Raw genomic sequence first — 14395 nt, 5'->3', positions numbered from 1 at the left:
TTCTGCAAGTCAGAAGTCTGGGCAGAGCGTGGGTGGGTTCTCTGCTCAGGGTTTCTGCCTGGGCCAGGCTGCATTTCTCTCTGGAGGGTCCGGGAAGAATCCACTTCCAAGTTCATTTAGGTGATTGGCTGCGATCAGCGCCTTCTGGTTGTAGGACTGAGGCCCCATTTCCCTGCTGGCCATCAGCTTGAGGCCACCTGTATATCTTGCCACAGGGCCCCCTTCTTTACAAAGTCAGCAACAGAGCACTGCTCACACGTCAAACCCCTCTAGCTATGAACCTCTCTGACTTGCCTGATTCTGTTGGATCACAAGATAGATCAAACCTACCTGGATAATCTTCCCATCTTAAGGTCAAGTCATCTGAAGTCTTCGTTACACATCTGCAAAGTCCCTTCCCAGGAGCTCTTAAGTTTGCAACAGATGGAATCACGGCAGAAGGTGTGTGTACACCAGGGGCTGGGGAGCTCAGGGGTCAACTTAGAATTCTCCCTCCCACAATCTTTACATGTTATCATTATCTCATAACTCTTGGAAGTGTTTTTTTGTTTGTTGTTTTTGTTTTTGATTTTTTCAATCTCTGTTTTACAGACAAGGAAACCAGATCCTCAGATCATTTGTAAGGTCCCAAAACTGGTTGAAGGGTCCATGGGAACTCTCTGTGTTATCTTTGTAACTATTTGTAACTCTAAAATTCTTCAAAAATAAAATTTCTTGATAATCAAATAGGCTCAAACACACTCTAGAAAAAAAGAGTCCACATTTTCTTACTTTCTTTTCCCACATGTTATGATTTTGGTATCTTTTTAAAAACATCTTTATCATTTTCTTGTTCCTTGTATTTATCACTGCTTTTACGATAGGTTTTTTTTTTTTTTTTCCTTTTAGTTCTGTATACTGGCTTACTTAAGCGATTACTTTCCTCCATCCCATTTCTTACTTCTTTTTGATTTACAGGAGCCCTTTCAGTATTTTTTTTTTTTTTTTTTTAGAATGGGTTAATATTGCTGTACTCTTTCAGTTTTTGTTTGCTGGAGAAATTCTTTATTTCTCCTATTTTAAATGATATCCTTGCACTGGGAGTTTGGGGTTAGTAGATGCAAACTCTTGCATTTGGAATGGATAAGCAATGTGATCCTGTTGTATAACACAGGGAACTATGTCTAATCACTTGTGATGGAACATGAGGAGGATAATGTGAAAAAAAGAACGTATATAAATGTATGCCTGGGTCACTCTGCGGCCCAGAAGAAACTGACAGGACACTGTAAATCAACTATAATAAAAAATGTAAAAAACAAAATAAAATGTCTTGGTAAAAAGAATAATTTTACCAAGATCACGTAACGAGTAAGTGAAAGAGGTGAACTTCCAAAACCCAATGCATTTTAACACACCATCCTGCCTTCTTAAACTCTTGCAAGAAGGCATTTCTAAGGTGACAGTGCCTCCAAGACCCCTGGCCTTTATCTGGAGCAGGGGCTCGCAAACTGGACTGTGCGTGACAATCAACTGGGGAGTCTCTTAAAAACACAGATGCCTGGACCCCATCCTCAGCCATTCTGCTTTCCCTGGCCTGGGGTGGGATTCAGGAATCTGCATTTTCTAGAGCTCTGTATGCTAAGAATCACTGATCTCGATATTATTGGATCATAAAGGACAGCATTAAATAAATAACATTAAACAGAAATTAGCATTTGCCTTTCAAACCAAAGGAATCTCTTACAGAGCCTGGAATTCCTCTTCCTTCGATGTGGCTTCCTGGAAAACAATGACTGTCAAACCCTGAGATAAGACCAGGCCTTAGGAAAACACAGGAGCCTATTTAAAGATTGAGAACACACTGAACCAAGGTTTTCTTTTGGCTGTGTCTCTGTGCTGCCTACGACAGACCTAGATAATCAAGGTGGAAATAAAAATTGTGTTCACCACGAAATTCACCTGGGGGACCTCTTCCCTTGCCCACAGAGAAATGTATGAAAGGCAGTGGAGGAACTGTAAGGTCACAGAACGAAGCCACAGACACTAACACAGCACTCTGCTGTGGGAGAGCTCAGTAAATCATCAGAAAGATAATCTCCTTTGACGAGCTTATCTCAATCCCTTTCAAGTGCTGGTTTTGAAAGAGGGGCGGGCACATAGCTGACTCCTGGTAAATTACTGATGTGCACTTTATAATTTATATTGGGAAGCATGCCCCCTTGACTTGCAGTGGGAATAAGGGCAGATAAAATATCCCAAAGCTCAGTGGCATGAATAAGCAATCAAAAGAATTCGGGTGAACATGAAATCCTTCGATACATCAAAGGCACTCCTTCAGGAGAGGTGAACTTGTAGCCGAGACCGAACACTCTCACCAGACTTGTATTATGGTATTTGAGTGTGTGCTGCCCTGTAATTGGATAGAAACACCGTGGGAACAGGCTTCCATGAGAATAACTTGATATAACTGAGGAAGGACTCCTGTGTTTGCAGACAGAAATGTGTAGAAAGCTCAGGCAAATATTTTTGGTCCTGGGAGCCTTCATGTGCTCTGTTAACATTAGTCCTGCTTATACTTGGACGTCAGGAGTTAAATCAGTACCATCTTCTCTTAAATTGTGTACAGCACACACTTCACTAGAGAGAACTAGTTTTCTAAGCAAGCGACTTGGGCTCGTGGAAAAGAATGATGAAGTGAGGGCTCAGCAACTTTGCATGTTATACAAATAAGGTGATAGTGACCAGGATATTGGGTGGCTAATGGTTGTATCTGTAAGTCAATCTCTGGCCAGAGCTGATGTCCCCGTATGGGTTTGGCATCTCAGCTATTCATAGGTAGGTCTTTCTGCTTCTCTCTCTCTCATAAAATACAGAATTGCAGAGTTCTCATCGTGGCTCAGTGGTTAATGAATCCAACTAGGAACCATGAGGTTGCGGGTTCAATCCCCGGCCTTGCTCAGTGGGTTAAGGATCCGGCGTTGCCATGAGCTGTGGCGTAGGTTGCAGATGCGACTCGGATCCCGTGTTGCTGTGGCTCTGGCATAGGCCGGCAGCTACAGCTCCAATTCGACCCCTAGCCTGGGAACCTCCATGTGCTGCAGGAAAGCCCCAAGAAGTAGCAAAAAGACACACAAAAAAAATTGCATGCAACTAATATGACCCATATATATGCACACACCTTCAGCAACAGCAAAACAAAACAAAACAAAAACAAAAAACACCTGGAAACAAACATATTAACTGGAAGGGAATGATCAAACATGCAACAGTTAAGGCAATTTGATGCTTATGTAGTGACAAAGAAGGAACTTCAAGATATACATTCTATTTAAGCACTCCCTCTTCCCAAAAAACAAAATAAAACAAAAAAAGCAAACTTGGACTTCCCTTGTGGCACAGCGGGTTAAGGATCGGGCACTGTCTGTGCAGCAGTTCGAGTTGCTGCTAAGGCATGGGTTCAATTCCTGGCCCAGGAACCTCCACACGTTGCAGGCATAGCCACAACACTACCACCAACAACAAAAAACAATTTCAGGAAAAGTATCAGCTAACACAATTTATGTACATTATAAGTGCGTGCTCTCACACACACACATACACACACATACATGCACAATAGAAAGAATAAACTCTGGTTTTAAGGAAAACTTCAGTCTGCTGGGTAACTAACTGTGGCACCCTCGGCTTGCTGTACATGACCCCAGACTCCTCCTGTGCATGAATGCCCATAGCAGTGCATAAACCAAACTACAGCTTAGTCTTGTTCAGACACACCGATGATCTGAGCAAGGCCTTCTGAGGTTTATTGATCAGTGAGAGAGCAAATAAAGCCCAGAGCCCCACCCACGAGTTCACACACAAGATATAGGTTACAGCTGCTGTGATACTGCCGAGCAGCACGAGGCACCCAAAGCAACGTTCAAATTGTCTTCGGAATCCGAGAGGTCCTGCCTGCAGAAGGGCCACAAATGGGATTCAAAAGAGCTGAAAGACAGAGCAAGAAGGAGGACTGTGATGCTGCCAGTGGAGGGCTTTGGGTCCAGCCTTGCTGCAAGCTAGTCATCCTAGGGTAGGGTGGCAGGGAAGAAGATGGAGTAGGGGGTGGAGAGAGAGAGACGGAGAGAGAAGGAGGAATTATAAAGATTATCCCAGAGCCAACAAATGTACTTTCTTATGCTTAACCGAGTTCAAGATGAGGCCTCCTACCTGCCACTGCAAAGCCCTGTAATACAGAAACAAGAACTACCTGTACATTTGTTTTCACATTGGTCACCCTTGCCTGCCCTGCTCAGCATACACATTGGCTAAGGCTAGTCAGATCAATAACACACTTACAAGGTGTGATGCATTTCATAAGCAAAAACAATTCTCCTAAGGCATGTTCCACAAATCCTCCATTTCCCCCGAGAAGGTTCTTTGCAGACTCCTCAAGCACGCTGACAGGATTTTTCTTTCCTTTATTCAAATGAAAACCCAGGCTCTACCCAGGACCTACAGAATTTTCAGAGGTGCAGCCTAACTATAGGTAGTTTTGGGGGGTTTTCCCCCCCTCAAAGTGCCCAGGTATTTTTGACAGGCATGGAAAAAAATTGCTACTTTAGGCCCTGAATACGGAAACGCCGACTGATGCTTAAATATCATCAAGACCTCAGTCTGTTTTAGCTGAATCTTCCTCTTCCTCTCCACGGCCCCAGTTTTGACTTTTTCATTTTCTGGTGGTGTTTTGTTTTTTTTTTGCACTCGTGGTATATGGACGTTCCCAGTTCAGGGATAGAATCTGAGCCACAGCTCCCACCTATGCCACAGCTCCTGCAACACCATATCCTTAACCCACTGCATCAGTCCAGGAATCGAATCCACACCTTCACATTGACCTAAACCACTGCAGTTAGATTCCTAACCCACTCTCCCACAGCAGGAACTCCTAGTTTTAATAACTTGATAGGTGCTCAATCGATATACACTGTTATTTTTTTCTTTCTTTTTTCTTAAGGGCCACACCTGTGGCATATGGAAGTTCCCAGGCTAGGGGTCAAATCAGAGCTGCAGCTTCAGGCCTATGTCACAGCCATAGCACAAGCCAAGCCACATTTTCAACCTACACCACAGCCTGCCGCAACGCTGGATCCTTAACCCAGTGAGCAAGGCCAGCGATCATGGATACTAGTCAGGTTCTTAACTAGAATGGCATTAGCCCATTCTGAAAACCCCTTTATGGCAGAAGGTCTTCAACTGCAGTTACTACCTGATAGACCATGACTTCTACCAATAGTATGACTATGTGCCAAGCACTGATTTTAGCATTGTGTACAGAGCATTTATCTTTCAATTAGGCATTCATAAACCTCTTGGGGGGAGCAACTGCCATTATCCTCTTCTTGCCAATGAAGAAATGAAGCCCAGAGAGGGTAAATAATTTGACCTGGGTCACACAGTAAAGGCCAGAGCTGGGGCTTCAAAGTCTGAGCTCAAAGGCATTACATTGCCCAGGTTTATCACATGTGCCTTGATCCCCGCCTCCATCGATTTTTTTTTGCTCCTTCTTTGACTCCTTATCTTTCTTGCATTTTATTTCTTCATACTTGATAAAGTATCGGTTACCTTCCGCCACAAAATCCCCATAAATTCTCACCAGGATGATGACCAACATTCAAGGGCTCATTTCCTATTCTGATGGGCTTGAAAAGGTTCCAGGGCAAGAGCTTCAATTACTTTTTCCCTCCCAGACCCCTTCGTAGTCCAAAGTCTAGAATAATTGAGGAACTACCATGTGACTCAGCAATTCCACTCCTGGGTATATATACACAAAGAAAATCAGAAACACTAATTCCCAAAGACACATGCACCCCAACATTGAGAGAAGCACTACTGAGAATGGCCAAGAGATGGAATCAACCTACATGTCCATCAACAGATAAATGGATAAAGAAGATGTGGTACATATGTACAATGGAATACTACTCATCCATCAAAAAGAACTCAACTTTGCCGTATGCAACAAGGTACTATGCTAAGTGAAATAAGTCAGAAAAAGGCAAATGCTGGATGATATCACTTATATGTGGAATCTAAAAAACAAACAAACAAACAAACAAAAAAAAAACCGCACACAACAAACCAGTGAATATAACCAAAAAGAAGTAAACTCTCACAGAGAGAACAAACTGGCGGTTACCAGTGGGAAGAGGAAACACAGGGGCAGGGGACCAAGACGTACAAACTACTATGTATAAAATAAGCTCCAAGGATCTATTCTACAGCATGGAGAATACAGCCAGTATTTTATAGTAACTATAAATGGAGTATAACCTCTCAAACTTGTGAATCACTGTACTGCAATATGCCCCTTTATGATCCTGTACTCCAACTATAACACAATAAAAGCAAACAACAACAACAACAAGAATTAAGGATGAAGTTCATCATAGATTGTCATCATCCTGCAAGAGGGAGACAGTTACCACTGGCACTTTACAGATGGGAAAACTGAGGTGCAGAGCCCCTACTCACAATTCTGATGCTCGGGGAGACGGAGGATGGCCACTGAAGCATCCAAAAGGCAGAGAGCATTGGGAGGAAGGACCAGCCTCTCACCCTCCCCTGAGGGCACCCTTCCAAACAGTGTGGAGGTCCTCCTCTCTGACAAGAACCTGGGTGATGTGTTTCTTTTTTTTAAAGAGATTGGCTGGCATTTTGCTACAAGCATTGTTCTGAGCAAAGAGTTACCTTCCCGAATGGTGTCTGAAGAGGGCATCAAGGAAAGAGGCAAAAAAGAAATCTTTTTATCCTTGATGAAACAAGTCATCCCTGAAGAAAACATCTCTGATTCGGATCAGCCTGTGTCTCAAAGCCTGTAAATGGAACCCAGGCTAATCCTTAATTTCACGTGATCCTCTCAAGTGACTGCAAAGTTCCAAAGGGTGTGTGTCACGCAGCAAAGGTCTGTTGGTTAACGAGGCTCCAAGAGGCAGCAGAGCCTGCTTTCTTTCTGCCTCTCAGGACTAAGGTCATTTAACTTGAGCCCTTTTATGAATGAAAATCAGCTTTCTAAAGACTACCAGGCAGCCAGTGACCAGCAAAAGACAACTCAAGAGCTGAGCTTTCTGAGTCATAAAATACTTCTGAAAAAAAGGAGATCAAAGTGTCCCCACAGCCTATTGAAAGCCAAGTACTCCCAAAGCTCTTTGCAGGGACCCAAGCTCTCTGGAGAATGGGTTCTTGTGGTCACAGTCCAAAAAGGCCACCACTAAAAAAGACACAATGGGGACATTAGGGCAGCCAGCCATGGAGGAGAAACGCCACTTACGGTTTAATTGCTGGAGACAAAAGAAAAAAGAAAGGAAGAAAAGCCAAGTGACAAAATTGAACAGTGCACCAAGAATCATGGCTGGAGGGACCTGGTGCTGGCTCTTCCATTCTGAGCCCCTGATGTGGTGCTGAGGCTGGAGCCTAGCCAGAGACAAGACAGAAGATGCCAAAGGAACAGCAAAGCTCTCTACCACTCTCGCCAGCTGGGCCCTTACTGAGGTTATTAATGGGAGGTCACGTACCAGGGTACCACAGATCTGTGCGGAAATGCAGGTGAATGTTTTTGCATGCCTTTCAATCTTCACACTGTGTATGGAGCTGGGTGGCAAGAGTTTCTTAAGCAAGAGGTGTATTTTTTCCAACCGGAGGATGTGGTAATTGGGTTGACAAGGTACCAACAAAGTGCAGATAACCTTAGATCTAAGAATTGCTCCTTTATGGTGAACCACGGAGCCCTGGCCAAGTTACTGGTGGAAGCACGGCTTCAAAGAGAGGAGGGTAAGAGCCAAATACAATCACAAACCTCCCTCACATCTCCATTGGAGCAAACTGCTAGTAAGAAGGTGTTTTTTAGACAATTAGAGACATTTAGATTTATGCATATGACACACTATGAAAGAACTATTATTGATCTTGTTAGTAGTTCTATAATGCAATCTTCCTTTTTAAAACTGAAAAAAAAACCCACAAAGAAAATAAACGTGGTTACCAAAGATGGGGAGGGATAAATTAGGAGTCCGGGATAAATGTATATATATTATTATATATAAAATAGATACCAACAGGAGCTACTGTATAGTCGCTCTAGTCAAAATTTTGTAATAACCTATCATAAATCAATATATATATTTATATATATACATATGTTTATACACACACACTCACCTGAAACTAACACAACATTGTAAATTGACTAGATTTCAATTTTAAAAAGAACCAGAATGTGAGGGGCAAATAAAAGAAGAACCAAAATATGGCACAAAAAAGGGAGGTAGGGTTACAGGCAAGCAGTCGAATTAGTATCAAAATTTCACTTCTTGGAGCTTTACTGTGCATATGACCACATTAAAAGGTGTGAGATGTATTACAGAAAAGACATTTGCTTAATTGAATCTAATTTAATGAAGTCTCCCCAAATTCTATGGGAATATATGGCCATGAAACCACTTAGTCATGAAACCCTTCTATTCCTGGAACACCTCTTTACAGATAGAAATCAATATATAATATTGGAGTACCTCTTTTGGGAATCATCACTTTGGTGATTTTCCTGTCACTACCAGACAATGAAGAAAGGTTCCTTGAACAAAAGTTTCCAGGGCAAAAGTTAGAGACATTTTTAACCAGAGTTAAACAAACATCGTCTTCAATGCAGGACATTTCTGAATCATTAATATGCTAATCTAAAACCACACTCTGGGAGTTCCCGTCGTGGCTCAGTGGTTAACGAAATCCGACTAGGAACCATGGGGTTGCAGGTTCGATCCCTGGCCTTGCTCAGTGGGTTAAGGATCTGGCGTTACCGTGAGCTGTGGTATAGGTTGCAGATGCGGCTTGGATCCCACATTGCTGTGGCTCTGGAGTAGGCTAGTGGCTACAGCTCCGATTAGACCCCTAGCCTGGGAACCTCCATATGCCACGGGAGTGGCCCTAGAAAAGGCAAAAAGACAAAACAAAAAACAAAAACAAAAACACCCACCACACTCTGTGCACTCTTTCTTCCAGGGCTCTGTGGAACCATAGCTTGGTTCAAAATAAAACAGCCGTTTCTAGGTCTAATCACATCACCACATCTCCCTTAGACCCGGGGCAGAACATTCACCTTGCTTGCAGCTTTCCCCACCATGCTCTGCACAGCCCGACCTATCAGAAGACCATGGAAAGGTGGATGACAGAATCATTCAGTGTGTCTTTCTGGCCAGCTCTCCAAATGTGACAGCTCTACTAAGTTTCAGAAATGAGCGCCATCTGCCAGATCAACAGCAATTATGCAAACAATCTGCCCGTGTATTCAGTGTCTTAATCCAGGGGTTCTCTAATGTTAGTGCAGGAGAACCGTTTAGAGAATTAGAAATACACATTCCTGGGCCCAGCCTCCCTGACCTTCGGATGTGGGGAAAGAAATTAAAATTTCCCATACCTCAAGGGAAGCTAGTGCTGCTGATCATGCCCTGTAAAGTCGCCATCCTCACAAAAAAGGAGCACTGAGGTAGAACATTTGGGGGCAGAAGGGTTTTTAGATCTAGTACGTAGGAAGAGAGATACTGGTTTGTCCTATCATCCCAGAAAACAAAATTAAGACATACAGGGGAAAGTTATAAGAAGGTTGGTTGCAGTTCAACATCAAGATGAAGAGTGTGTTGGAGTTCCCGTCGTGGCGCAGTAGTCAACGAATCCGACTAGGAACCATGACGTTGTGGGTTCGATCCCTGCCCTTGCTTAGTGGGTTAAGGATCCGGCGTTGCCATGAGCTGTGTGGTGTAGGTCGTAGACGTGGCTTGGATCCCACATTGCTGTGGCTCTGGCGTAGGCCGGCAGCTATAGCTCCGATTAGACCCCTAGCCTGGGAACCTCCATATGCCACAGGAGCGGCCCGAGAAATGGCAAAAAAAAAAAAAAAAAAAAAAGATGAAGAGTGTGGGCTTCCTATGTAGGGACCGTCTCATCAACATAGTAGCTGAGGATAAGCTAGGGATGGTAGACAGAATGTGCATGGCAGAGAGTGATGAGGTCTGTTTAGCCGGCAGCCCTGAGATTCTGGAACCAAGTTCTGCAAACCCAGATGACCGTCACAGAGTGTACTGCAACCAGGTGGAGGGGCCCATGGTGAGCTGGAGAGAGCTTGCTCCAGGTGAAAGGCATTTACAATCGAAAACAATCACCGCCCACCGCCCACCGCCCCCCAACATAACCACAGGAAGGATTCGCTCATGGACATTTACGACCTCTGTTTGAAGACTTATTCCAAGTAATTAACTGATTACTTAATGCCTGAATAAAATGAGACCCATCATGGGAGGGACTGCATTTTAAGATTTTTTTTTCTTTTTATGGCCCCATCTGTGGCACACAGAAGTTCCCAGGCCAAGGGTTGAATTGGAGTTGCAGTTGCAGGCCTATGCCACAGCCACATCAGCACTGGATTCCAGCCAGGTCTGTGACCTACACAGCACCTTGTGGCAATGCTGGATTCTTAACCCACTGAGAGAGGCCAAGGATCAAACCTACATCCTCCTGGATACTATGTTGGGTTCTTAATCCTCTAAGCCACAATAGGAACTCCAGTACTTTGTTATCTAAAGGTGACTTAATACCTTTTTTTTTTTTTTTTTGTCTTTTTAGGGCTGCACCCAGGGCATATGGAAGTTCCCAGGCTAGAGGTTTAATCTGAGCTATAGCTGCCAGCCTATGCCACAGCCATAGCAATGCCAGATCCAAGCCGTGTCTGCAGACTACCCTGAAGCTCATGGCAATGCTAGATCCTTAACCCACTGAGCAGGGCCAGGAATTGAACCTGCATCCTCATGGATACTAGTTGGGTTCATTACCGCTGAGCCACAACTGGAACTCCCAATTTATTATCTTTTTAATACACATTGATGCACACGAGGAGATTGCTAGAACCTCTCAAGTCTTTCTGATGCCAGATGTCCAGCTCCCCTCTTGGCAAAACACACATCTGGTAGAAGAAAATTCCTCTCTCACTTCCTTCCCCTGATGTTAGTGCCTATTTTCCTGGAAGAAAAATCATTTATCTCTTCAAACATGTGAACCTTGATGAGTCTTTTCACTAAGCATGTTTGAGACATGTCCTTTCCCTGAACCCTTGAAATATCCACTCTTCTGAATCCATGACAGTAGTGGCTAATTAACTTTAGAGAAGATATGAACCCCTTGTTGGACCAAAGAAGATGAGCAGTGTCAAGGGGTTCTGGGTAGCTCAGAGGATAAATTCTTTCTCTTGACCCTATTATCTCCCTCCCTCCTCATCTTTCCATGTGCCTCAGAAACTGATTCCTTCAAGTAGAGCCTCAAGTGATCTCTCAGGGCTCTATTGCTATTCAACAGTGTTTCATAAGCAGGTCAACACCATAGCCATGACATCAAAGATGCTAAGTTGGCACAGGTGTTTTTGCTCAGAATTCTTGTTTCTAGTTACAAAGAAAGGAAAAAGGACCTCAATTTGGCATTAAAATATTTACAGGAATTGCCCACTTTCAAAAAATTGCTTTTGAAAAGACCTACTATCTGTTTTAACCAGTCAAAAGAAATGCAAAGAGGATTTTCATTTTTATCGAAAACAAAAAAGCAAAGGCATAAATCGTGGTCAGGGTTGGTTTGGTGGTTTTGCTGTGAGCCTTTACAGAAACAGTGCTCACCCTAAGCAGGGAGAGTGGTACCTCCAAGCCCCTCTCCAGGAGCTGCACTCAGCATCTCTCCATCAAGCCACTGTAGTTTGAATTGTGTCTCTGAGCACCTGTGCTTTGTATCAATTTATTTTGTGCATTCATTACCAAGATGTGTCCTAAAGTAATTGCTTCTTTGCTTTTGCCCTTTTGGTTTACAAATGGTTTTACAGACATGCTCTACATTCAGAGAACAGTGAAAATCTGAATATTATGTCTTGTCCATATACAATACAGATCATAAAAGAGGGAATACAAATGGCTGATGAGCGTAAGAAAGGATGCTCAATTTCATTAACCATCAAATCAACGCAAACAAAACCTGTAAGTTACTATCACCTCAAGCTCATCAATCAGAGCGGCTAAAATGGAAAAGACTGACAATAGCAAGTGTTGATGAGGATGTGGAGCAACTGGAACTCTTATACATTGCTGATGGCAATGTACCTTACTGCAACCACTTTGAAAAGCTGTTTGGCAGAATCTAGGAAAACCGAATGTATATAAACCATATGATCCAGCAACTTCAGTCTCTGATATATTTCCAACAGGAGGTATCCATAACCTCACCAAAAGGCACAGACAAGACTGTATAGCAGTCCTCCTCATAAAAGCTCCAAACTGGAAACAACATGAATGGCCACCAACAATTAGATGGAAACAATGAGGTGGAATACTCATACGCAGGAATCTTGTATGATTCTCTCCTACTTAGTTACAACTTTAAAATAGGCAAAATTAAGCTATGTTAGAAATTGCAACAGTGGTCATCTATGGTCGATTGTGACCAGAAGTGTATGCCACTGGGGGGGCTGTCTTCTGAGACACTGGTAAATATCCTGTTTAACCTGATTGTTACAGGGGTGTGAATGCCGTGAAAAATCATTAAGCTGTACTCTACGGTTTTTGCACTTTTTTGGTATAATGTTATACTGCGATACCAAGTTATAAAAATAAATACAGAGTGGTGTCTCTTTTCCTCATTTATGGTTCTTCCTTGATTTATTTGTCTCATGGTTTAATTGAGGATGCGTTACGTGTTTGTGTTTTGCATTTGTTTGGCAGGGAGATGAGTATAATGTAATGGAGATCAAATTAACACTCTCCTGCCTCCACACCAAGTGGGGCCGAATGGGATCAACCAATTAGATAATTAGAGTCAGATGCCTAAAGATGGCAGTGGTCTTATCATTTTATTTATTTTTTATGGCTGCACCTGCAGCATATTGTAGCTCCCAGGCTAAGGATTAAATCTGAGCTGCAGCTGCAACCTGCAGCACAGCTGTTGCAATGCCCGATCCTTTAACCCACTGGCCTGGACGGGGGATTGAACCTGTGCCTCCACAGCAAGCTAAGCCGCTGCAGTTGGATTCTTCACCCACTTTCCCATGGCAGGAACCCCAGCAATCATTATATATGGGTTAGGAGAGGAAACTGAAGCCTAGAGCAGTAAAGTTAATTAAGTATATACAGCTGGCTTGTTGAAAAGCAGGAACAGAATGTTTCATGATTTCAACCTATACTGGCCTTATATACAGGAAGATTTGGTTGCCAGTGGCTTCTGTCATCTCCATCCCAAAGAGGAACAAATGTCACTTGCCGCGTTGTATGTGTTAAGTGGTCATCTGTGCCCCATTCAAAAGTAAATCTTCTTCTTAGGAGAAATAACCCAACATCTACTAATATGGGATAGGTGCTCAGATTTCCTATCACTCAAAGAGAAGCTGAGAGTCCTAAGCATGGGGAGACTGAGTTCCTTCCAGGAAGTGCTGTAGCATTTGCCCTGTAGGAAGTCACTTCATCCCCACAGCCCTGTGATGTAAACCCTCATACCCATTTTAGGGATTAAAGGCATGAGGACACAGAGGTTAGTAACTTGTCCAAGGTCCTACTAAAAAGGGACAAGATTGCCCTTAAGCCCTGGGTTACGTGGGATGGAACAGTTCAAGCCACTCTGATGGAGTGTCTGACCTTCTGAAGACTTCAGGATACTGGAATAGACGGAAGAGAGGATGCCCTACAAATCGCAGGAGATTCATCACAACCAAACCCCAAGATCAAGATATACTCACGGGGGTCAGTGGAGGCGGGTAGCTATGGGTGTATAACAGTGTTAGAATATACAGGTCATCAGTAAGCTGTCTGGTTCATTTCAACAGACCCAGCTCAGCAGGGAATCATTAAATCTTTGCTTCACTCTACTTTTTTTTTTTTTTTTTTTTTTTTTTCTGGCAGCACCTGAGGCACGGAAGTTCCCAGGTCAGGGATCTAATCCCAGGCACAGCTGCGACCTGTGCCATGGCTGCGGTAATGCCAGATCTTTAACCCACCACACCACAGTGGGAATTCCCTCTACTTTACAAAGACGATCATAACTCGGCTTGTGAGGAAGGATTTTAGTTAAATTTCAAGCCACTATATGGAAAACAAAAGTTAAATAAGAAAGTATCAGGAGTTCCCGTTGTGGCTCAGTGGTTAACGAATCCGACTAGGAACCATGAGGTTGCGGGTTCGATCCCTGGCCTTGCTTTGTGGGTTAAGGATCTGGCATTGCAGTGAGCTGTGGTGTAGGTCGGAGGTGTGGCTCGGATCCCGAATTACTTGTGGCTCTGGTTGCAGGCCGGTGGCTACAGCTCCGATTTGACCCCTAGCCTGGGAACCTCCACATGCGGTGGAATCGGCCCAAGAAATGGCAAAAA

General features: G+C 43.5%; 1 protein-coding gene across 19 annotated transcripts in view; it reads right to left on the bottom strand.

Moving 5' to 3' along the window:
* ADAMTS18 (ADAM metallopeptidase with thrombospondin type 1 motif 18) overlaps window positions 1-14395 on the bottom strand; it is a 476216-nt gene that overhangs the window by 147081 nt on the left and 314740 nt on the right. The gene's annotated exons all lie outside the window — the stretch shown is intronic.

The sequence above is a fragment of the Sus scrofa genome, chromosome 6 (assembly GCF_054392235.1).
Source record: "Sus scrofa isolate SSC_HxYL_T2T_F1_AM1 chromosome 6, Sscrofa_HxYL_maternal_Yorkshire_Landrace_v2.0, whole genome shotgun sequence".
Lineage (NCBI taxonomy): Eukaryota > Metazoa > Chordata > Mammalia > Artiodactyla > Suidae > Sus > Sus scrofa.
This window is presented reverse-complemented; position numbering and strand designations above follow the sequence as displayed.